This window comes from Solea solea, chromosome 18 (assembly GCF_958295425.1).
Source record: "Solea solea chromosome 18, fSolSol10.1, whole genome shotgun sequence".
In the NCBI taxonomy this organism is placed as follows: domain Eukaryota; kingdom Metazoa; phylum Chordata; class Actinopteri; order Pleuronectiformes; family Soleidae; genus Solea; species Solea solea.
In genome coordinates this window covers 18,783,017-18,809,021 of record NC_081151.1, presented here as the reverse complement: position 1 = coordinate 18,809,021, position 26,005 = coordinate 18,783,017, and the positions used below count along the sequence as shown (strand labels likewise).

The following is a 26,005-nucleotide window of genomic DNA, read 5'->3' as shown; positions in this document are numbered from 1 at the left end:
GATGCAGGCAAATACGAAGCCTGTTCAATTCTGAAAACCAAATTTCAAGAGAAACAACAGGTCAAGAAAGGCTGGAAATCCAGTAATCCATTCCTAAATCAATAACATTCACAACATGTTTGTTAGACCCTTCACATCCTACACCCAAACCTGAATATCTGTGACTTCAGGGCTTGAAATCTTGAAATATTGGGATTTCCATCCAACAAGAGTATTATTTACCATATGACTAATTCACTGTGGCCTTGTTATCCAGGTCCTCCGCGTGACCTGCTCCTCCTGGGAAAGCACTGCCCTAATTGCATTCAGCAGATCCGTGGTATAGAATTGCTGAAATCCCTGACGGGGCAGAAATGAGAATATCAATAAAAACAGACCCTGGATGATCTTTGCTTGTGGCAAAACAGTAACGCTGCACAGGGCTGGATGGTGAGCTTTGTAATTACATTCCCCTGAATAATTGAAATCATTGTCCTGCGGCTGTAAGTTCATCTATCTGAATGTTAAATATCCCATCATTTTATACGATATACAGTATTTTATATTTCTAGGAAACGCAGTGAGGATGCCTTGACAGCAGAGTCAACAGATGATGATGATGATGATGATGATGCCAGCTTGCTCACATACAGTATGTGTAGTTGTCAGTCCGCAGACCTCTGCGCTCCCGGCTGTCAAACAACACTGTTTCAACAGGCCATCCTCATGTTCGTCGACTCCACAGTCGTCATGTGCAAGGCTGTGGTAGTTATCTGTGGAAGGGGGAGGTGTACTGGTCACTCTGCACTCATAAATTGGCACTGGAGTTTATGGCAGTGCAGTAGCAGAGCGGGTCTTGTCAGTTCATTATCACAGTAGTATAGCTTTCCCTTTTCATGATGTCTGCTAGCTCAGCAAGGATTTATCTCCAGCACTGTGGATATATACGGTATATATATATCTATACATATACCGTATATATATATCTAGTGTGTGAGTATGTGTGACATCGAGTCTTTCCTATCCAGCAGAGAGTAAGACATGCTCTAAGCAGTGACTAAGTCACAGCTCAGCTTGAGTTGCTGATGGTGGTTTGATGACTGCATTAGCGGCGGTAAAACCGTTCCATTTACCAGTGTAATGAAAATCCAGCGACCCCCGCCACAATGCCAACAACATGCTTACATCAGTCGCGTCAGCCTCCGACCTTTTCTGAAAAGAGTGACTCTTATCTTGTTTAATTAACTCACCATGTGGTAACACCTTTACAAGACTTTAAATACACTTGTTGTCCGATGGGTTTAATGCCGGGGGTTAATATTGCTCTTAATTCTCCTTAGTATGTAACAGTGGGTAAACTACACTAGTGAGAGTCAAATCTATGCAGCCCATTTTTTAGGGTGCTTTCAAACCTGTATTTCATTCCGATTCAGGGAGTAATATGTTACACTGATGCATTTAACCTTAGTTCAATTTGTTTTTACACTGAATTCTAGACTTGACATGGCCTCACCGCTACGCGCTTATAAACCGTTTTGTACAAACTACAGTATTTTGTGGGAAATTTGGACTTTGGAGGAAATCCCTCAGAGTCCCGTAATCGAAAATGGATTACCACCAGCGAGTGTTGGCAACAGCATTTATTGCCGTTCTCTGGATGGCGATATACCAGTGTTCAGTATATAAACATTTCCACATTGAGTGAGCGACTAAGCTACGCCAAGAAAACACCACCATACTGTATACAGTGTATCTGATGATGATAAGCAGACGCACTGCTGCTGCATCAGACACCTCCGAAGAAGATGCACTCGAGTCGAATTGCAACCGAGCTCAGCCCGAGTGACTGGTGCTGGAACGGTCACACAAGCCCATTAGAACCAATTCGGAACAACAACACACGTAGGAAAGTATCATTTATAGTGTTTCATTACATGTAGATTGCATACTCGGTCAAAAGCTGATTAATGACCGACTTGATTCTTAGTCCAAACCTCAGTTTGTCTATAAAAGTTGAAAATCTACATGAAAACAGCATAAAGGCATTATGAGTGGCTTATTTATCACCTGCTTATTCAAAGCAAAAAGAAATCATAGCTTCACACAATGATTGAAGCAACATCAGGCAATCAATTACAGTCATTAGGAACCAGTGGAATCACAAATTCCAACCAAAATGTGTGTATTAGCTCTAGAAGAACAAGCAGAAACCTACATGACTTAATGATTAGTAGTGTCTATTGATTAAAATCATGCAACGCAACCTTGCAAGAAGTCAGAATGCTGAAAAAATACAATGATTATGTAGGCTGTGCTTTTCAGACATTTATAAATGTCTGTCTCTCCAGCGTCTTTTGTCCTTGTTCATCCAAAAGCAATTATGGACACTGTAGCTCGTATGAAGAGCTGATCTCCAAGCCAAATTATCCAGAATAATACTCTAATTCAATTGAAAGAAACTGCTCAGAGAAGACCCACAGCTCACTTAATGACCGGACCAATGATTTAGAGTCTGAATGTGATTCTAAGCCAAAGATTAAATCACACTCAGCAATAGTGAGAGCACATCAATTTCACATGCAGACCGCGTGCATGTGCAGCGTGTGTGACCTTGGTTAATACGCTCAGTCTCACACACATATGGTCTTTCTTTTCAATCACCTGCGGGATTGATTCCACGGTGACCCAGAGTTCAAAGGAGGGGATGATTGCTGTTTTAAATATGTCTCATTATATAGAGAGGAAGGTAATGTTCGTCTGTAGCATAACTCGGAGGGGCCAACACTTTCACCCCTGCGGAGGTGATTTCGGTTTTTTTACAACCCCATCAGTCATGAGGCTGAGTGGAGCCACATATCATCACCACCAAACGGCTCTGACATCAGATTGACAAAAACAACCAATGTCTACCTCGTGGCAATGACATTGTTGCCTCAGAGTTACCTAAATGCTCACATGCTGGAGGGTTTGGACGTTGCTTACAGTCGAACGAGTGTGGGAAGCTGTGAAGTCAATCCCCTCTCGCGGTCAAACAGCCACAACGGGCACCTCGGCAGGCGGTCTGTCCCTGTGGAGCTCCTCAGATGGAGACGACACACAGACATAGGCTGCAGCAGTGCATGCAAACAAATGATGGAGAGGCATACATCTACAAGAAAACTGCTGAATGTAAATATATCTTCAGCTTCCACTTCTCTCCAGAGATGCAGCAAGAACATACAGAGACTGTTCCTCACACACTATTGCTTTCAACTGGGGAGGGGATCGCTGGTCATATCCTATAAGTAAGTTGGCACAATATATTACAAAACCAATACTCATACATATTTTAAGTCTCTCCAGGTGCTTTATAGTGGGGCACTTATTTTGCTATTCACACCAGGGGGATAAAAGGCGGCAATCTCATGCATCAAGCTGCTCCCCTCAGCTTCCCGGTTTGTTTGCTGCCTCTTGCTTTGCTGATCAGTGGATGGGCTCCAGGGCTGGTCACAAAGCCCCTCAGATAAAAGAGAGAGAAAACAGGGGAGTGGGGATAACCTCCTTCAAGTGACCTTCCTTAGACACACAGTAAAAAAAGGGAGAGGCAGTGTGTAGAAACAGACTCTTAACGGCTAAGACACATAATCCTATTTCCTCTTATGGTGAGATTGGGACTTTTCTTGCATGGATATGGATGCTGAGGACATACAATGAATACAAATCTATATCTCAACTCAAAGATACTGCAGGATTGGTTTCTGCAAGATTCAATCAGACAGGGGGGGCAGAGGGAATCTCACACTGCTAATATTACAGGGAGGATACAGCAGTTCTCGGGTATAAAAACACAAGTGTATTGATTGTTTTGTTTTTTTTGGTCTGGCATGCCATAGTTGTGAATTCCCTCACACCATACTCTCCTACCTCAGCTGCATTCCTGAACCTAACATAAATACAATTCCAAAATAAGAATACATACAGACATCTGTGAGTCAGGGTAATTAAATGACATTAATTCAGGTTTACAAAGCTGGTTTATATTTCAGACAGTAGAAGGAAGAGTATCAGTGGGAGAAACCTCACAGAGTTATTTGCATTCAGACTGAGACGCTGTCTTCATTATCTAGGCCTAGCACTCCTGGCCTCCAACTCCCAGCTCAATATGAGAGAGGATTTATTGACAAAAGTTGCTGTATAAAGATGAGGTGCGGGAAAATAGCGCTGAAATGTTGCCGCTCTAAAATGGTTAGATGCCCTATTGATGATTTGTTGTGCCAAAACAGGTCTATAGCCCAAATATCCTGCTAATGCTGCTTTTATTACCTGCTTTTGTTTTTTTTTGCTTGCTCCCAACGCGAAACAGAGAGGCAACAAAACTAAAGCAGTTCTCTACAGCACAGTGAGTCGTATGGTGTGTGTGTGTGTGTGTGTGCGGGGACTCTGCTCCATCGTTCACATACATTTGTGGAGAGGGACAGCTAATGTAACTGTGCACCGGCCGTGATCAGAGCAGGTGGGTAATCTGAGCCAGGGTTCCATCCATCCAGCCTCGACTCAGTGGAGCAAGTCTCCTAACTTTGTTCATCAGGCCCAGGAATAGCTTTATTATGAGCAGTCCTGCGGGGCTCAAGATTAAAGTCTGGTGGCACCAGCGAGGGGACTGGAATGGACTTTTAACCCGACTTAAACACATCAATCTATCACAGACGGCATTAAAGAGGTTAGGTAGCAGTTACAGGACTGACACAGAGACCAAAGACAACTCTGCCGCGTTGCCCTATAAATCTCCATGGCTGACATCAGCCCAAAGCTTTTCCCCACTGGTTTCATTTGGTATGTACACAAAGTGCCCAGTGTGGTGCCAGACACACGGTGTTACTCTTCCATATATGGTACTGTAACTCACTGAAACTGGGTAAGAGCTTTGAGGCTGAATTTCCCTCTCAGCTTATTAAACTCAACTCATACACAGCTCTTATTACAACTACTTTCTGCATCAGATTTACCTCTATATTAGTATAATAGTCACTGAAAGAGCTCTTCAATCATGTCATATTTTCTTTGCCGATTATTTCATACGACACCCTCGGGAATTCACTCCCACCAGACATCCGAAACATCCACTCTCTCCCGCTGTTTGAATTCAAACTAAAAACTCTTCTTTTCTCCCGCTTTATCATCCACAGGAGGTGCTGTGCATATCTCAGCTGACAAAGGACACAAACAACCATTCACTCTCACATTCACACCTACGGTCAATTTACAGTGACCAATTTACCTAATCCCCATATTGCATGTTTTTGGACTGTGGGAGGAAGCCGGAGAAAACCTCAAATTAGCACACTCTCTGTAATTACATTGCCCTATTTTATTATGTTCTTTTTTCTTTTTTTTTACTTTGACCTCGTGCTTCGATGGCCATCCATACCTGACAGCATGTTATTCTTCCATCCATCCCGGACAGTGAAACCACTCTCCTCCTCCTCCTCCTCCTCGCCTGGAGCCTCCAATGAGTCTTTCATTAAAGCTACTGTCAGTTGTGCAGCCCATCTTTTCTTGCAGCTTTCTCAGGCTCTGAGGGCACTGCCAAATTGTTTAAGGATGGATGAACTGTCAGGACGGTCCAGAGGAAATAGAAACATCCTTATCCATCACCAGGGGCCTACGACAAAAACATGCGTGCACACACACACACACACACACAAATGGAGACATACATTACATTCAAAGAGAACACGTACATTCAAGCGTGCATCCTGTGTACAGCCAACGTCTCTTTGCCAGCTGAGGTTCACAGGCTCTGACCACAGTGACAGAAAGCTGGGTCTGTCGCTCTGTATTGATTAGCAGCAATTCAGTCTCTACAGGGACATCCATGGTCTTTCTGTAAAGGTTCTATAGTAAAAATCCTACTGCATCTGACAGCTACAATTGCACAACAAATGTATGACAGAAGAACCTCTAACCACCACCACTTATAACTGTGTTATAATAATAAAAAACAATAAATCTCAAAGTGGGTTTGAAGGCACAACAACCTCTAAAATTACTTGAGAAATGTCTCTTTTGATATTCTTAGGTCATATACAGGTGATTGTTCAAGCCGCATATACATGATTTAAGGACTAAATGTTGATTTAATGAATCAACATTAATCAGCATGTGTGTGTCGTATACAGTAATGGTTAACTAGAGAGATCCTGAGCTTAAATCTAAAGTGTAATTGATCCTTTTTTCTAAACATCCCCCATGCAGCAGGTTTCCATCACCTACTGGGCCTCTGTTCTCTTAAACCCCCCTCAGATTTCTAAAAAGAAATCAATCAAACTAATAATATCAGTCAGTGGTGAAATGTCTGGGTTTAAAAAAATAAATAAATGTTTAAATAGACGGATAACTTAAGTTTCAAATGCAAAACTGTAACAAGTCCAAGCTCTTTGTACTGTACGTCATGTGGCAGTGAGAAATGACTGGCAGGGAGACAGGCACACCTTACGATGGTCCCCAAAGACCAATGTTATGTCTAAGGCCCAATCCTCCATGACAGCTCAGGCATGGCCTTTGGACCTACAACACATTACTGGAGCATGTGAGCACAATATCAGCAAAGGAGGGTGGAGGTTACAGGGGGAATGGTTGGGGAGAAAGGAAGTAGGGTGATGCGAGGGGACAGTCAAGGCTGAGGTGGGGGATGGCTGGAGGGGGTGGTGTCTTTGGGGGGACTCACAGAGGTCAAGCAGTACTGGTGGTTATTAAAGAAGTCCCCATAAAATGCTCTCCTGGTCCATGATTACACTGTCAAGCTGCAAGAGAGTGGATGCATGGGGGAGGAGATGCGGAGGGACGTCTCCCAGATAAAAGCCACATTTTCTCTGAACAGGTCCTCTGAATAAGTGTAGAGAGAAATTTGTGAGTCAAGTCAAGCCCATAATTCACATACCCGACAGATATTTAAGGCGCTCTTAACAGTTTCTCGGTCATTCAATATCCAATATAGTGAAGCAGTGGAAGGGGAAGGGGAAGTACAACAGCAGCAGCAGCAGCTCTGGCCTGCAGACTTTATTTACTGTACGCTTCCACTTGAAACCTGAAACAGCATTCTTCTTGTCCATGTTGACAGATGAAAGTGTGCCACATTTCCTCTTCAGCAGTCGTGGAGGACGCTGACAGGCAAACCAAACCCTGAGGAAACAGACTGCTGATGTGTTTCTCTGCGAAATAGAAATGCATGCAATCTATTCTGCCGCTGTCAAAGGCCCATGATCCGCAGTACAGGCAGTTTGACACGGTCCCTGGCAAAGGGCTTTAGGCAAACGACCACAGAGAGCGACGCCATATGGACATGAAGTTCAAGAGTGACTTTACCCTGCAACAGTATGAGACAATGAACAACACAGTGGAGGTGACATTAAAACCAGCAACGCTGACAATTCAGACAGCCGCGCGTGTTAAACCATCAGAAATGATCGGGACAGCACATTAGACAGCTTGGTTATAATGACTTAAATACAATTAAAACTTCAATTTTAACTGCAACAGCTGAAACAACATGTGGCTAAATGTCCTGGTCTCCCTAAAAACCTCGTTAATTACAAGTGAATATCATATCGTCGTAGAAGTATACAATTTAATTGGCTTATAATAAAAGTTTTTTTAATTAACTTCCTTAAAAGTTATTTGGTGGTTTTCTCTAAAAGGGATTGTCTGACATGACCTAATGGACTTATTTGATTTCTCGTCAATTAGAAGAGCGATATACCTTTCTCATATTTGCCCATTATCATTCATTATTCAAAAGTGTGCTGTGCAGACATCTTGTTAGATTTCTGATCCAAGTGTCACAGAGTTCACAAAGGAGAATGTGATATTTCTGGGGTTTGGCTGTGTGATGGCACTGTGGAATAGGCTAGTGTTTCTGCAGAAGCGAAGGGCAGTTTGAGGACAGCTAGTTTTCTGGGCGCAAACAGGTTATAAATACAAAGCGAGCCCAGACCGAGTCCACTGGGAGAGTGACTGTATATGTGAGCACTTATAGAGACACCAAGGCCAGAAATACTTCGCCGTTTTACTCTGTCCTCAGAAAATTTAACATCATATCCTGCATCCTTTTACATCCTTTATGGACTCAGGTATTTTTGCAACTCAGACACTCTTTCCACAGCACATTCCGAGCTTTATTCAAGCACAGATTTAAGGTCCAGTACAATCAATTTTACACCGGAACAGATTCAGGAACATGGTGTAGGAGTGGCCGTGGGAGACTAATGGCAACACACACACACACACGGTTTTCAAACAACACGACTAAGAAATTACAATGAAGGCCAACCGCTGGTATATTTTAATGATTATGCATTTTGAACACCCCAGGGAGAGGTGCATTTAAGGCATGTGGGCCGGCATGTAAAGGCTGGGGCACAGAGGGGCGATGAATTGACTTTTCACATCACACTCTCACAGGTAATCAGTCATTTTGACTGGCAAGCGTTTGCGTTAATGTTTGTGAACGTTTTAATGGCCTTATGGCTCTTGGATGTTCCACCTATAGACTGTATTCCACCAGCATGTTCCTTCCTGCCTGGAGATTATATTGAGAGCTCTCACTGCCGACAGCAGACAGTGCCACTCAGTGATGTGCGTCACCGTCGAAGTACAAGTTGAACTAAATCCTCTAACCTGTGCCATAGTCAACAGTGCACACAAGCAGGATTGATTGTACCGACACGCACGTCAGCAATTTCCCAAAAATCACATCCTCAGTAGCTCAAGATAAGACAGTAATAGCAGAGTGAACGGTCAGTCGTTAGGGTGGAGTGTTTCAGTCGGATGAAAACATCTCTGTAAACATTATTAAAAAGGAAGCACATGGACAAGCAGTGGAAGGTTCTCAGCTCCCTCTTGGTTTCTCAGTGGCAGGTCACTCTATCTGCAGTGCCTGAACACTCTCGCTGACTCTTATCACGGCTCACTCCTCCCCTCACACGGGATCTGTCAACAAACAATCAGGCCAGGAAGAGAGAAGGTCACCTACAGCGACATACTGATGGCTCCCTGCTCCTCTGCCCCAGTAATGATATCCTAAAGAAAGAAATGGGCACTTAAAGAAGATAAAGCCACCATATCCCAGGCTCACACCGCTATATGTATGGCGCTGTAAAAACATTATGTGGGCTCAATGCGCCTATGAGATAAATAATAAAGTGGTAAAAAAGCATGTTGGTAGTAAAACAAAGGAGAGAATCGATGGAATTATTCTAGACATTTCTTTTTTTTTTATGATTCCATCATTTAAACCACAATTTTTTATTAGTTACTAATCTAATGCACATAAATAGTGACAATATGCTAGTGGCGCTGTAAAGCTCTACTAGGGACTGCAGTACATTGAGCCCAATTCGGATGACAGCCTGTTTCCATGCTCACAATGACGATACTGCAGTTTTCACCATGTTTGCTGCGTTAATAACTGGTGCTCTTATTCTATATCTGATAAAACTGTATCATTTGTATGCAATTTGTTTGCAATCCGTCCAATAGTCTGTCGCATTGCCTCAAACAATCAATTGCCCATCAACAGCTGAGATATGCCAGTCTCAGAAATGTGTACTGTCACCTAGAAAATGCTATGGCGACAGGCCATTACAATGGAGTCACTTTATTCCGACCGTGTCACTGGCTGATCTATCTCAGGGGTTGGATTGAGGTGCATGATTGACATGGCCAGGCTCAAGGCTGATCTCCACCACTTGGAGCAGCTCCCTCTCAGTCTGTCAAGGACAATTACAGTGCTCTGCAGCTGCCATCCAGCAAAAACGCTGCTACACGGGTCCAATACAAACAAGGCCAGCGCGGAGAGATGGCAAACCTCGAGAATAGAAAGAAGAATCTCCAACAACAAGGTGTCGCACAACACTCTGCCGATCGAATTATCATTTAGAGAAAAGGCTGTTGCTGCGCTGCAGGAGTAAACATTTTTGTTTTCTACCTTAAGTGAAGGTTGTCTGTTTTAAATGCCGTTTGTGTGTTTGCCCGAGTTAATTAAAAACAACACAATGCAGCATTTCAACCTTCACATAACTCCTCTAAGATTATTTTGATAGTACATCAACTTACAAACCCTGTCAAAGCCTGAGCAGGTTTGCATCGCCTGCTGTGGCGCTGTCCATGCCACAAAAAGAACTATATTCTACTTCTTTATCCGTATTCTTCTATTTTCTTTCTTTTCCTGCGAAACACTGATTTCATTCATTGTCTATGGATTTATCCTCCATGAGGGTCATGGAGAGCTGGAGCCAATCCCAGCTGACATAGGGCGAAAGGCAGGGTTCATTCTGGACGGGTCACCAGTCCATCACAGGGCCAGTTAATAAAAATGTATTATAATTACAATGTTGAGACCATAGTAAGTATCGATTGACAAAGAATAACACTACGGATAAGCATAACAAAAGTACAATGACTTTTCTCTGCAAAATTGTGTTTATATAGTTAATTGAAAGTCCTATCTAATGTTTGAAATAGCTTCATGTGAGAGATGAGGCTGGAGAATATTAGAACCCCTGGAGATTCCTCGACTCAGTGGCCATAAACCAAAAATTGATTTTCAATTTGTAGCCTCACTGTACAGTGGCCTTACAATATATGATGTGGTTTCTGACTGCCTTTACCACTTAACTTTCACATGTGTCCTTTCTGCTTTGTTACAGAACAACCCACAAAACAATACTACCAAATCTTTGTTATCAGTGGTGTGGTGTCACGAGGTTTCAGTGATATGTGATAAAGGGTGTGCAACATTTGAGCGCAAATATGCATTCACTTTTCTTTAATTAAAATCCCTAGAAGAATTTATGCATAAAGATGAACGATATCATATTGGAGGTGTACAAACATGACTACATTACAGAAAGCTTTACTTTTCATTAACAATTAAGTTAAAACAGACAGAAAGGGAAAAAGTGTATAAGCTCCAGTATATCTGCAGTTTATATCACTTATCTTTACTCCAGACACATCCCTCATAAAAGGATTGAGTGGTTTTACAAACTCAATTTACAAACCATTTGAGAGAGAAAATTCAAAAACTATGGACTGGCGATCTGTCCAGGGTGTGACCCCGCCTTTCGCCCTATGTCGGCTGAGATTGGCACAGCCCCCCGTGACCCTCATGTGGAGGATAAAGCGGTAGAAGATGGATGGATGGATGGATACCGGAAAGCAGAGAAATAGAGTTTTGTGTCCGTATTTTACGGTAGCCCAATCACAGACAGGATTCATCAGCACCAGTCAGCTTCTCAGAACCATAATTCCTTAATGGTTGAATAACTGCCAGATATAGAAAGTGAACATTATGAACAAGTGAACGCAATAAGCAATAATTTTTAAAACATTTTGACAATTCTACAGCCATAATATCTAAATAAATATCATGATGGTCATAAGAGGGTTATTATAGCTAAATTGCTACAATGCAATTTTTTTATGAATTTCTGTTCTACTATAGATTTGCTTCTGGTACAGTGACAAGTGAGCAAGTTCATCTGCAGATGGTTCAGCAGTGTAGTTTAACCCTCCATGCCCTTGAGGAAGATATAATCCCCTTTGTAAAAAAAACAACAAAAAAAAACAACGATGCCACATAAAAATACCTGCTGGGAAACAGAAAAGTGTGATGGTTTGTTTGAAAAGCAAGCTCATGCAATAGATAATGATAGTCATGAATGATAATTACAAATGTGCCATCTTGTTAAGTTGTCACTGCCTGTGCAGCTTGTAACCTCAGGTCGTGTTCCATCACGCAGCACCTCTCCCTTCCACAGTCAGAGATGTTTGTACGTGCCCTCTATGAGAGGATCCTTTCACGGCTTGACGGTACTTCCCTCCCCAACCTGTACCCAACCCAAACCCAGATCACTCAAAGCCAGGCCCTGTAATCAAAGTCCCTGCTGCGTTTATGGCCCAGTGAATCAGGAGCATGGACAGATTTACCCATGGGCTTCGGAGGGGCCTGTTCCCAGCATCTCTCTCTGACAAGAACAGACACAACCCCCCTGCTAATGACAGCTGAGGCAAGCATCAATGATGGATGGCTTTTGCAATCAGTAGCACCTTACCTAACCTGCTGCACGGTTGCCGAATCCTCCCCTGATTTTAGCAATTATTTAGAATTGGGGTTAACTTGGTATTAACCATGGCATCTTTGGAGCAGCAGAGCAGCCCACTTCTTGCCACCCGTTATGTGAGCAGTCCCACATGGTTCATTTTGGCGAGTTGATGTTCACACTTGTCACTAGTGAGACTCTCTGCTCAGAAGTAGTGGACACTGACGCACACTTAAACTGATCGATGCTCATTCTGTGTGTCATAAGGGAGTTGGAAGCACTTTCCCTGCTCTTCGCTCTCTTTTTTTTTTTGTTGCCATCTTCTATTTTTTCCTTCCTCCTCCCTTTATCTCAGACTTTGGTCTCAATGGACCTCTTCCCATTAGCCACTCTACTGGCTTTCCACTCGGCACAAGTCTCCTTTTTAAAATCATACTGCGGGGTGAATACAGCCCGAGGGCCTTGAGGGACTGCATTCTCACCGTATCCATCGTCCACCTGGAAAACGGGAATCAAATGTCCTTGGAAGAAACTCATTACTGTAGTATTCCTGAGCGACTCTGATTGGGAGGATTGCGAATTCCTTATCAAGTTTTCAGCAGGGCAAAGTGGCATGCAGAGATGCACATCATGTCGCCTAGATTAATCTGGGATAGGTTGATCTCCACTATGCAGACCGCTGTGCCTCAGAGGAATTGATAAACACAGAGTACAACATACAGACTCTCCAACTGAGCCACAATATGGCAATGTTTACAGTTGCTCCAAGCCATTTATTGGAAATCCTGCTTGGTATAATCAGTGCTTAATTTGATTCTCTGCTGTGTGTATCACATGACAAAATTGGAATTAGCAGAACAAACAAGTTGCTGAATATTGCTGATATATTTAAATGAATTCCAAATCAATTTAATCAAAATGACACGAATGGTTATTGTTTGTCGACATAAACATTAAAAGAGGTAAAAATGGAAGCAATGGATGAATGAGTTTTGTGATATGGGAACTTTTTGTGTCTAGCTGCTGGCTATTGTGAAGTAATGCATGCAGGAACTGTACACTTGGATAGTACACCTGTATTCCTGTGGACGTATGTGTGTCCCAGAGGAACCACTAAAGAATCCCACTAAGTGCTTACATGCAAACTGTAATCATAATGTCAGTCAGTGCAGCGGCGCTGCTTGTTTTTCCTCACTCTGTAACCGATGTAGTGTCCAGCTGAGGCAACTCAGCCTCATTTTCCAGCCAGTCCACTCCACTTCTCATTTACCTGACATTATTCGGCAGTTGAGGCCATTTCCTGTTCCTGCGACCCTTGAATGTCTTCAATTCTAAGTCATCTGACAGCACGGCTAGAATTCAATTTCGAGACAACAGAGCATCCTGGCATGTGTTCACAGATCCTATGATGTCATAGTGTGTGGAATTATTATGTTGTTTGGCTGCAGCTCGTCAAACTGTAAGTGCTCAGAATGTTAAAACTGACAGATTAGAAGTCATTGTGTGTATAAAAGCATTGTTGCCGTTTTATTGTGTATGTTATGTGGCAATATTAAAAGATCGAACAAAAGAGATGCTGAAGAGACACGATAGAATGCATACGCCCTTATTTTCTTTTCGTTTCCAAAGAGGAAAATAATTGTATTGGCACCAGAGAATCAATTAGTCATTCCACTGCAAGTAATTCAAAGGAAAATTAAGAATTTGATTTGTATGCAGACAAGCATAATTCAAATAAATTTGAACTTAAAAAAAAGTATTTAAATGAAGCAGTTTCTTGTGAAAAACACTGATTAATAACAATCACAACTTTATAATAAGCCACAAATTATAATTTTCTTTCACACAAAAAAAAAAGTGTTATTTGGCTCTGGTATGAATAATTGAAAAACAAAAGTATGCCTTTCAGCTGTCACTTGGATGAAGCCACATTTGGTTTGCAGTTTGATAAAAACACACCACAGCCAAAATAGAATAGACACAGCATTTTTCCCCTCATGCAGACTGTTGAACTCTCAAGGGAAATCAGCTGGGAGAAAACAAACAGAATAATCTGTCAATAATTGAGAATAATTTACAACTAAACTGTGGATGTTTCCAAACAATAAAACAATTTGCTTCTATCCATCGCACACTATTTGTTATGTGGACGCCGTCTCCTTAATTGCAGCCGGCGTCTAATCGATGCCATTTCTGACCAACTGCCCATGAGTCATCATACAACAACAGCACTGGTGATCACAAATTTACAGTAGTGTCAATACACTTTGCTAAAATGATATATTTACTGTATTTCCATACACATCAATTTTAAATCTGTTGTTACAGTGCATTGATCGGACTAAGCCCTGTGGGATATTAAAAGCCTCTTTGGGGGTAGGTTTATGCCGTCATTTGGAAAGAAGCTCAAACGCCGTGTGACATCTGCCCGAGGAAGATACTGTGGTTTGGGATTCGGGGGGGGGGAGAAGAATCTGCCAACACATTCATCTGCATTATAACACAGAAGTGTCCTTCCCATAACAACACTGTGCACACCGTCATCCAGGATGCTCAGGTGTTGCTCCACTATCATTAGCGGTCAGTGTTTCTGGGAAGAACAACCCAGGCAGCGGCAGGAGAATGCAGAGACAGCAGTGGAGGTGAAGTGAAGGGCTGCTGTTTAGAACGCCTCATGTTTTCCACCTCTTGGGTAATAGCTATGGATCGCTATGTAATCATCGCTCTTTGTTATGTGCTGCAACTTGGCTGTTGCGCTCTGATAGGGTGGGTGGGGGTTGGAGATGACATGAGGCTGCCAGTGCAAACCAAGACCATATAAAATATAAAACGCTGTGCACGTTTTGCAACGTGGTTCTCCCCTTCATGGTCACAAAACAGTTGTCGTCCTTTGAACAACAGAAGAAAGATTTTTAATTTGAAGAAAGAAAAATAAACACTGATTAAAAATTTGAAAGCGTTGAATTCAAGTTCCTGCACTTCTGTGAAGGCGTATTGGGTTTTAATGCGATTATTTTAAGACAGATTTATTTGAGGGCATGCACGGTAATGAAACAGAGAAGCTTGATTTTTTATCATCTTGCACTATGATTTACAACTTGGCAGATATTGTTTCCAGAAGTGCATCCAACACTTTCCCTTTTTTGTTCCTTTTTTTTTGGTAACCGGCCAATTCCACAACATGATGACTGATACGCCGTCACGTCAGTGTTACAAAGGCAAAAAATGCATTCACACATTCTTCTGGATATTTAAGTAATTTCTCTGGAATGAATTTTGCCATCGCAAAATAGAGCGAGCACCCCTGCTGCTCTGCTGAGACACAGAATGTTTTTTATGTGCGGCTGCTTTTGTCTGATGCGGAGGGAAAACTGCAGACACAATGACTGATTTTAAAGTGTGAGAGAATTGTACAGTGTGTTGTCTCATAAATCCATTTATTGAACATTTTAGTGTTTAGAGCCCAAGAAAGGGGGACAATAAAATGTCTTGCACAGAATGCAGATAACTAATAACCGAGCATGAGAGACTGAGATTCTGTGACTTGGAACATTCTCAGTTAGGCCATTTATACACTGATGACAGTCAGTTAAAATGTAGACCGGGGAGAGCGGAAGACTTTTACAGCTTTCACCGAGCACCTAATGACACACACCAAGAACAATGCACGCTTTACACCGACACTGATGTCATTCTCTCATCCAGCGTGGTCACGTGTGGTGGTTAGCTGTTGCTTTATGAAGGAACTGGAGAGCAGCTGTGCTTGTTTTGACAAAAACCTGATGTAGTTTTATACTCTATGCCTATATATGCAGCCTACACACACACAGCACACAGATGGTCTTGCTTGTGCACAAAGTGAAATTATTCCCTCTCTTACTTCCTGGCAAATCCACATTTATAATAGCAATTTGCCAAAGTGCAAGTGCACGTGGCTTTTAAATGTAATGAAAGTGACTCTTGTTTACTGCATGTTGCGCCTAAAGCACACCCTCAATTGTTTCAGATTACAACCCTTTTAAACCCGTGAGCCTGGCACAGCGACTTTGTTAAACAAGCAACACTAAATCTGGACACAACCGAGTGTCCTATAAACTAGTACTGCTCCATTTAGGTGAATCAGACTCCTAACTCCTAACAAAATTGACTTTTGATAATTGTGTTGTCATCTCAGACTCCCTCACTGTGCAGTCTGTGGTGGCGCAGAGAGCAGAAGTTCAGCACAAGACGTGTCCTGTATTCAAATGAAGAGTTTCATGCCCTCTCTCTGAACCTGATATTCATGATCCCATCATGTCCTCCTCCCACCTCGGAATCGGAAGAAGTTTAATGGAAACACAAACTGCAGAACTCAACATGCTAATGGATTTTTGGGATACTACTAAGTTATGAATTATATATAAACTCGAACATATTGTGTATCAGCAGACTTAAAAGTAAAATCTGAAACACCCACATCAACAAATATTCATATTAAGAAGAAAGCGCACACGCCATAATATAGTCACTAAGGTTTTCGAGCATGTAGCACGTAGTACTATGGCACACAGTGCATAAATGTCACAAGCAAATAAAGGAGCGTCACCACTTCCCCTGTAGGATTATGGAAAAACCTTTTTCAAATATCTAAATGTCAACTGCACATAAACACTTTCCAATTACTCTCCATGCAAGCACCAGCTGGGGGACGGGGGTCACACATGCTCCGTCAAGCCTTCAATCCCCATTGGGGTTTTTATTTTTCCAAACCACACAAAGAATTAACAACTCAATCTGAATAAAAACATCTCATAATGCAACAATTAATGACAGAGTGTCGGGGTGTTTTACTTTTAGATCCCAGTTTTGCAGCAAAGGGGCTTAAAAAAATCGATTTGAAATGTGTATCTGCAGATTAGGTAGTGACCCTGAAGATAAAAGCCCCAGCAGGATCAGTTCAACTACCTTGTGCCCCCATTATCATCTCATGGTGGTGGTGGTGATGGTGATGGTGATGATGATTGCCGGCTGCCTGTCAGCACTGTTTTACTAGCACACGTCATTATGGTCACAGCAGATGACGGGTCATGTGTGCCGCACTGGTGCAACCTGCATCACCAGGCCTTATCTGACCCGTCCACTAATTACACCCCAAGGACACGAGGAAAGATCAGTCCTGTCTGCAGAATCTCTTATCGGGTTGCCAATCATTTATGCGGCTGCAGTGGCACATGACCTCACATCTCAGGGAAGGGTTGAGAAGCACTCCCGCGGCTCAGAGACACACTTCAGGCCTGGAAGAAGCTTTGGTTCCTCGGAGCACCGGGCTTCTTACGAGGTCACTGTGTTTGGGACTTAATGTCTGCTGCTGAGGTGGCCGTGCGGCTAATGAAGATTAGGTCTTTTTAGTTGTATTTCCACAGCCTAATTGCCAAGGTTATTAGCATAAATGGCAACCCTTACGCCCCAGACTGTGAGGAACAAATCCCTGCCCAATTATTACTGCCACTGCTTAGTGGCAGCATGTACTCCCTGCAGCCTGGTTAACACTAGCGCCAGCTAACAGTGTAATAGTAAGCAACAGCTGATGGTCTTGTTCTTCATGCAGACTTGTGAAACTGCAGGGTGACATCTACAAATGTCAAGCAGTCCTTGAGCCGAGAATACATCAGTGATATATGACGTGTAATATGGCTCCTTTTTAGAAAACACAAAGCACTGCGGTTGCTCGTGAATGTCTCATGTTATATTTGAGTTCAGTTTCACCCCGTGTTATTTCTGTAAAACCAAAACATTGACTTCAGCGGCTACGGAGCAACCTTTGAGGCTGGGTGATATACGAGACATCGACTTGGATTATATGATATCACGGTTTCCTAAAATCCTCTAGTTCAAATATATGATTCCAAGCACACTGTAACTAATATCTGGCTAAATGAATTGTTAATGTGTCTGCACACCGCAGTCGTGTACTGATTCAGTCTGGCTTCTTCTTACACATGACTGCATCGTGAGCTAATTTTAATCTGAGACGGAGAGTAAGATGCAGCATCATTACTAAACAGATGGATCGCTGAGCTTGTTTTCAATGAAAAATAAGCAAAGCTAAAAGACTAAGAGACGAAAGTGATGTCTCTCAAAGAATATTTACAGCATGATCTTTGCAGACAATTGCCATAATGTGTACGGTTTCCTTCAGCAATATCACAACCCCAGAAATTAGTGACAAGACAGATAATCTGATTGTCAATTCTTCCGTTCATGTTACTACCTCATTCAAAATTTAATTTTAACTACAGTTGTAAGAAGCTTGCAAGTTGCAAGACAAAGCATTTTCACTGTTGGTGGAGATGAGTCACTAATGGCGTATTCCCATCGGCTCGACTTGCCTCGGCACGACACGGCACGGTTTAAGTTGCTTCTCCACTACAAAAAAAGTACCTACTCAACGTGGCGGAGTCATCGCTGCACGGCTGCGTGAAACTGCGGTGACTTAGTTTTTTTTTATTAAAAATACTTGTTCAGTACTTCCTCCATGACCGGAGCACAGACTCCGTCTGACACAGTCACTGGACTGAAACAAAGCGACAGGGTCCGTCATGCTGTTCGCCGGTCACGATCATCAGTGCCTTCCATAAATACACCAGACTCCTGGTAGTTGTTGGAGATTAACCCACGTTTTTAGGATTGTTAAGTAGTTTTAATTGATCTACAGTTCGGCTTCATTTCTGTGTCGGACGTTTCCGGAGCACAGACTCCTACTCTACAGACTACAGTGGCAGGGTTTATGACGGACGTCTCTTCCTGTGACGGCACTCTGGCCAGTGGCAGTCTGACCAATCATCACATAGTACCTACTCAGCACGCTTTTGGAACCTCGCGAGAGCAGGGACTAAAAACAGTACCTGGTAATATGCTAGTGGGAACGCTACTTAAACCATGCCGTGGCGAGGCGAGTAGAGCCGGTGGAAATATGCCAAAAAGGGATTTCTAGTCAACTTTGGGTCTAGTCCACTTTATTTACTATCTAAAAAACACTCCTAAATTTAAAAACTTAGGAAAGAGATAAACAAGCAGTGAAAATATATGTATGCTGTCCGATTAATGTGTTTTTCACAATATTTTTAAAAGACTAAAAAATAGAAAGAACATGAATAATGTACATAACCTTTTTTAGACACATAACGCATCACTCGGTATCGTCCCCTGGTGTCAGTGCATAAACATGTTTATATGTCCACAGTTATATTAACACAATAAGACTCTCCTAAGGTAAATTAGAAAACATTATATTGACAGATAATTAGTTTTTATTCCTTCACCACAGTAAATGTTGTATTTATTCGCAGTAATACCACAGCTAAGTGCAGATGCCTGCAGCAGCAGAATGTAATTCTGGCTTTAAAGACTCTGTAGGGGAAGATATTTCTGTGGCTTGAGCAGCAGAATAAACACTTAATTCTCAGCGACTCCAGGGTTCAGTTGGCTGCAAAGAGAGGAGATGGAGGACACGACAAGAGGTACTACTGAAATAAATTAAATTGAGTAAATGAGGTTAAATGAAAAAAACAAATTGTTTGTACAGGAGAGATGAGACATCAAACCTGAGGTTAAGTCATCTGCGAGTATTTATCCCCTTCACAGTTAATATACTCTATATAGCAACAGGGTCAACCAGGGTAGCAAGCGTGGAATAGAGAGATACCTGCTGTCATTATAGAAGAGGATGATCCAGGGGAAACTCTCAGACCTCTTGAGTATCTCTTCTTCGGTTTTTTTTTTTTTTTTCTTACTCCATTTACTCTCTGTCCTGAGATTCTGGCTTGGTGCCGCGCCAGATCAGATATGTGCAAATGTTTCTCATGTTTCCCCTGAAAACATGCTCAGTGTGCAAATTACTCAGCACCCTTGTCATCTTACTAACCCTTTCCAAAAGACTTTTGTCAGAAGGATCACTGGGCTGCAGAGTATGGGTAGTAATAATAATAATAACAATAATAATAATAAGGCTTAGTACAAAGATTCTTGAGAACCGACATGGGCCAAGAACAATAGGACAGACAGAACAGAGGAATATGTGACATCTCAATCTATGCTTTTCAGCAATTGTTCAGTGTATAGCATGGGAAAAAAATCATTTAATTGTTTTTGTGAGGTTTATACGGCACAACGCAAAATGTTAAAAGGCAAAAAAGGTTATTGCCGGAGACTTTCGATAGCCGAGCTGCAGTGTGTTTGCCTAAGCAGGCATGCTACACAGATATCGTGAATGCCATCTGACCTTTTTGGATTCATTACCTGTGACCTATGAAACAGTGTTCCATGCACACTCCTCTTCGTTTGCTGCAGGGCAGGAGCTACACAAAGATGGGAGATTCAAAAGTTAAAGTTAAGCTAATTAAAATGAATTATATCAAGTTGCCTGTAGTCATCGCTGAAGTCCCATGGACAATTACGATGAAGATTAAATATAAAGATTGTTTATATTTTCGTTTTAATAAGGATCGCAACTGGTCCTCTACTGCAGTTTATTACTTCAGACACAAGTCTCCGCGTAGGGATTTATTTGATATAATTAGCTGATGTTTATAGCAGTGCGATGAATAAATCTTGAATAAATCTAATGGTTATAGTGAATTTGTTTTCTTCCCAGGCTATGACAATGTGCATTATTCTGTGATGAAACAATAAGCCTGACATGCCATCTGTTCAACTATGTTATAGCTTAACCAGACATTTTGAAATCTCTTCTTCATGCTCCGGCAACAATACAATATAGAAGAGCCAGTGTAGCAGATAAGATCACTCATTCTCTCTCCTTTAGCCAATTGGTCAGAGGACAACGTGTGTATATATATATATATATATATATATAAATATATATATATATATATATCCATGTGTCTGTCTGGAATATTGCATTTGTAGGCTTGGACCTTTGTTTCTAACACAATCTCAAGCCTACACATCTCTCCATCCTTCAGCTCTTTTTCATCTATCTGTTTCAATATCCTGTATCCTGATGAGTCTGGGAACAGGGTGCTGACCTGACGTTTAAATCCCAGGCAAGTCCATTATAGTAAGACAGCACCAAATGCCGATAGAGGTGCAAGATACAGCTCAAAGGACAAAGAACACACATGGCCACCTGGCTTTACAGTCCAGTAGGACTAGCTTTGGGATTGTGTATACTATTTGTGACAGGCTTTGTGTTTATATGCCTCTGTGTGTGTGTGTTCTAGGGACTGTGCTGTGCTGTTTGAGCCATGGGAGTCACCAGAGTATACCATAAGAAGAGTTATGGTCAGCTCCACTGTGCTGCTTCCATTTCCCAATGCAGCCAAATCTCTCCCAGTGGACCAAATTCTGCCTGATAAGAGCAGACAGCTATCGCTCCATTTCATCCACACAGACATGCCAGCTCCACAGTAGAGGAGATTAGGCCAAAAAAAAAAAAGAGGGCGACAGCCCTATCTCTATAGGCTTTGGGGATCTTTGTGGCAGTGGCTGGCTTATCACACTTGCTCTGATGTCTTTTTACCATTGTATCAACTATGACAACAGACGTCTGAAGAATCATATTTATATCCAGTGAATTTTAATTTGTCAGCAGCATCCCTTTTAGTTTCAACACAGAATCAAACAGACATCCGTTACTGTTCTTTCTAAAGAAGTTACTCACAGTGTATCTTTGTATTACATCAAATATTCTTCATTTTAAATTGTTTTTTAACCTAAGACTACGGCTTTCCATGATATTCTTTACATATAAAACATTGTATACCAATCCATCGTTATCAATTCAAATATCAGAATGTACTTTACTAACCAAGGACTGAATGAAGCGGACATGTCAGTTTTAAATAATGAATTAAAGCCTTGTATTCACCCTCATTAAATCTGGGGTTGCTGGAGCTCATAAAAGGGCATACAGAGCAGAAGCCTTTTTACTCTGTTTCGCATATTCATTAGTTTCAATTTTCAACAATAAATCTGACCTTGGAGCCGCTGACCTATGTGATAGTAAACGTGAGGCAATTTTGAACATGCTCTTAAAATGAATAGCAAATCAGTAGTAAAAGGCACATTAGGCAATGAAAAACATCTACTGAATAGTTTGCTGTGAGCAGATCTATTTTAAAACGCTGCTACAAGGATTTTGCCATATTTTACTGCCTCATACAAAGGAACAGGAAATGAATGAAAACCATCGTAGAAACACATAAATGGACAAAAACAAGAGTCAACTTATAGTGACTTTTATACACACACAATGCCTCATTATTTTATATAAGTTACAGCTGCTACTACACGTATAGTTGTCAACATATTAGCTGTACTCGAGCAATTTAATCGACTCTAATACAACAGCCCTGAAACAACATCTTTCCTTTTGTAAGATTTATAATGTTCAGCTTTTTGTTTAAACTGTGTGAGGATTTCAAGCTGTGGACAATTCTGATTGTGGTTTCTGTTGTGGTGTTGCAAACAGCTGAATTATTAAAAAAAATAGTCACTGACCATTATGGGCTAGTTGACAGTAATATTATATAGCAGGGCCCTGTCCACGCAAATCTCAGTGCAAAAAAAAAAAACATGAAAATAATTGTAATGGATTACCAGTTTTAGACGTCAGGTATTTTTGCTGTCAACAACAAAAGCCTATGGCATATCCTTTAACAACCAGGACTGATAAATAATGCACTAAAACTCCATTTCCCAGTGGTTTCCAGTCAGACAGATTGGACAGGGTTCAGAAATAGGTAGTGATTATTTCAGCTCCTGATGGTACAGATGATTGGGACATTGATTTGTTGCCTCATTGTTCTCCTGGTTGTGTAAAATGTGACAGACAGAAGGGCCCAAACTCTGTAAAGAGCTTTGCAGCTTCTTTCTTGAAAAGCCATGCTCCAATGAACACCCATAACTGCACACAAACAGACTGTTCCACACGTCAGATGAGATTATCAAAACAACCTTCCATCCTCGAGTTGCTTTTGCACTAAAGCAAAATTCTCTATCATCATGCAGCTAATTCATCAGAAACCAAAGCAGTCAGCTCCCATTTGTATGACATTTTATTTCTAAGCAATGCCTGAGATTTTATTTAAAAACACTGCTCTCCACAGCTGAGCTGGTGACTGGGTTAAATGCACACGAGTCTCAGTCATTATCTTGTTTTGCATTGTCCATATTCCATTTACAGAGATAATGACATCTCACCGCCCCAAAAGGCACTGTAAAGTGGGCTTTAGATGAAATCTCTGCATCACACAGGTATAATTACAAGCTCTAATCCAACGTTTAACCACTCCAAATGTATAATGTAATTTGTCAATTTTCATCCAGATCCATTTTTCTAAAAGAGGTGCCATTAAAGCATGGTGCTACAGAGAATATATATATAGAGAGGCTACAAAATAAAAATGATTTCTCGAGAAAAATATGTTTGCTTATCCAAAAAGTGATGAAAGATGCAAAGCAAACAAAGATGTTAATTGATACCTGTGGAATATTCTATACATATAAAGTGCAATTTGCAACTCAAAAGTAATTCAGTAAGGAATTAAAAATGCAGCAGGTATTTAGGACATTACTCAAAAGGCAAAAAGATACACATGTGGTTCACCTGTTTACAGAAATCTACTAATAATTGAATCTAATTCCTCTAAATGAACAACCCCAAAAGTCTGGATGGCATTACTAGTGCCCTTATCTGCAATAATAAAATCTCACTAGCAAAGTTATAATAAAGTTTCTTAGTTTTGTATTGCAGTGAGGGGTGTACGGATAACGTGGCAGAAAGGTTTTTTGAGGGGCAAAAACATGTTCAATTGCCAGCTATGAATGATAAATATTACAATACATGTAATGCATACTTGGTTTACAAAGACACCTGTGACAATAATCCATTAGCTGTCATTCAGTGCTATGTGCTGCAACTGCAGCATTCATTTTCATTCAATGAAGATGCAAAAAAAAAGATGCAATTTTAAGAGCACATCATTTGCACATGCACACAAAATTCTGCTCCATTCCTCTGTTGCTTTATCTGCTTTATGTGTTGGTAGAAGTGAGTGATGGGTAATTAAGTGAGGGCCTTTGTTTTATCCTGTGAAGCACATTTAGTTACGCAAAGGTAACGGAACATTTCACATTTACTCGTAAGATGCTTCACGTGAAACTTAACATGGGGGTGTGGTGAGCTGTGTTAAACCTGCACGCTGCCTTCTTGGAGGCCAAGTCATCACCTCCAGTAAAGGTCATTGGCGACCATGATGGATGGGCACTGCTGGGAATTTAATTTAAAATAAAGAGCAATAAACACAGGGTTCATGCTAGTAGCACGGGGGATGATGAAGGACCCATTAGCTAAGCAAAGGTCACAGGCTCCTCCCCTGACTGTTGCTGTCACCATGGCATCACAAACAGTGACATGGGACCAGGGGCCAAAGAGGGTCGCAGGGTGACATCAAGTCCACAGAGGCTCCCTCTCTGTCACAGCCGTCCTGTTCATGAGCCATGTCAGTGATGTTCAAGCACATACCTATAGGGCGATGATGGGGGGGGGGGTGGGGGGATGACCTCAAGGAATCTCTGAGGCTGTTATGAGTGTCAGACATTGTGGTTAAGACTGTGAAATTTTTTTGGATGTACTGAGGGTAAAACCTGTTAGCACAGTCCCTCGTCCAAGGAGTGCGACTTCAAGTACACGTTATTTCTTGTATACACACTGAATAACTCACTTGATCCATGCCAAAAGCTAGAGATATACAGTTCTCATAATTCACAATCAATGTCAAAGTAAACATTTTGAAAATACTGACGCAGAATGTGTAGGACACGTCTAATTTGTTGGCTTCAACTGCTCCTCGCTAATGGTATTTAATAGGTTCTGTGGGCCAAAATTGTGACAACATGATGTATTTGGCCAACGAAGCAAGCTAATGACTGCCATCAAATGTGATTTGAGTTTTCAGGCATGTTTATCTTAGTGGAGCCCACTTTATTTAGTGTCACCTTTTAACTACAGCATTTGGCATAGACACATGGTCAATGAAAACACGCGTGAAGGCTATCTCCCATTAGCGGGTGCTGATTGGCTAGTGTCTGAGACATCCTCAGGATTGTCTCCACTTTACAACATGAAGTCTGATGCTGCTATTTGCCAAAAGGGCGGCGATGAAACAGCAGTTCATGGTCGACAATAATAAATAATATTAGCAAGATGCACTTCACACACTGTCTGGGAATGTTTGGCGTACACACTTCACTCAAATTCAGATTTTAAATTTCATGGGATGTAACCAAAACAACTCATTGTCTTCTCTTTGTAACCATCTAAGCAGGCAGACATTATCTTACTCTTGTCACATATTTAGTTTTGCTCTTTTTCCCATTTGACTTTCACTTATCAGACGGCTGTTTAAAAAGACCCTTTCTTTCAGCACGCACCAATTCGTGATCCTTTATCAGCATACCATTCATTTACATGTATAAATATTATAGGCGCTTCAGGAGCCATTTGCGGAAAAGGCTTTATGCAAAATGTAATTAACGGTAATTAAAACCCAGGCTGACTTGAATGGAAGCCACGGTACCAGTGCATCATTTACAAAACCAAATTGAATCTAATGACTTTGGTGTGTGAAATCAGCAGGGGGGGCTGCAACGGGGCTTAAAATGTCCTGTTTGACATTAAGACCAAAGAACACAGTGGTGGAGTAGCATGGCTGCTCATTTGGACATGAGCCAAGTGTTGATGCTAATCTTTAAATGCCATAATTATTCACGCAAAACAAAGATTCAACATGTGGAGATATGAAAACTGAACGCCCTGGAGTCATGGTTTAGACTTTCCCCTGTTGGAATAAGCCCTGAAACATTGAATTGATGAGGTAAGTAAACGATCTGCATGCAGGGCCGTGTTTATCTAGTAAATCCATGTGTTCACCAGCTTCATACTA

The 26,005-nt window shown here is 41.5% G+C and overlaps 1 long non-coding RNA gene across 1 annotated transcript in view; it reads right to left on the bottom strand.

Annotated features, from left to right (window-relative positions):
- Positions 1-617: 617 nt before the first annotated feature.
- LOC131445225 (uncharacterized) overlaps positions 618-26,005 on the bottom strand; it is a 41,472-nt gene continuing 16,084 nt past the window's right edge. Inside the window, exons 2-3 of the long non-coding RNA XR_009233823.1 lie at positions 5,387-5,620; positions 618-752 (exon numbers count right to left, since the gene is read on the bottom strand). This is a non-coding gene — a long non-coding RNA (uncharacterized LOC131445225). The remainder of the gene's footprint in view (positions 753-5,386; positions 5,621-26,005) is intronic.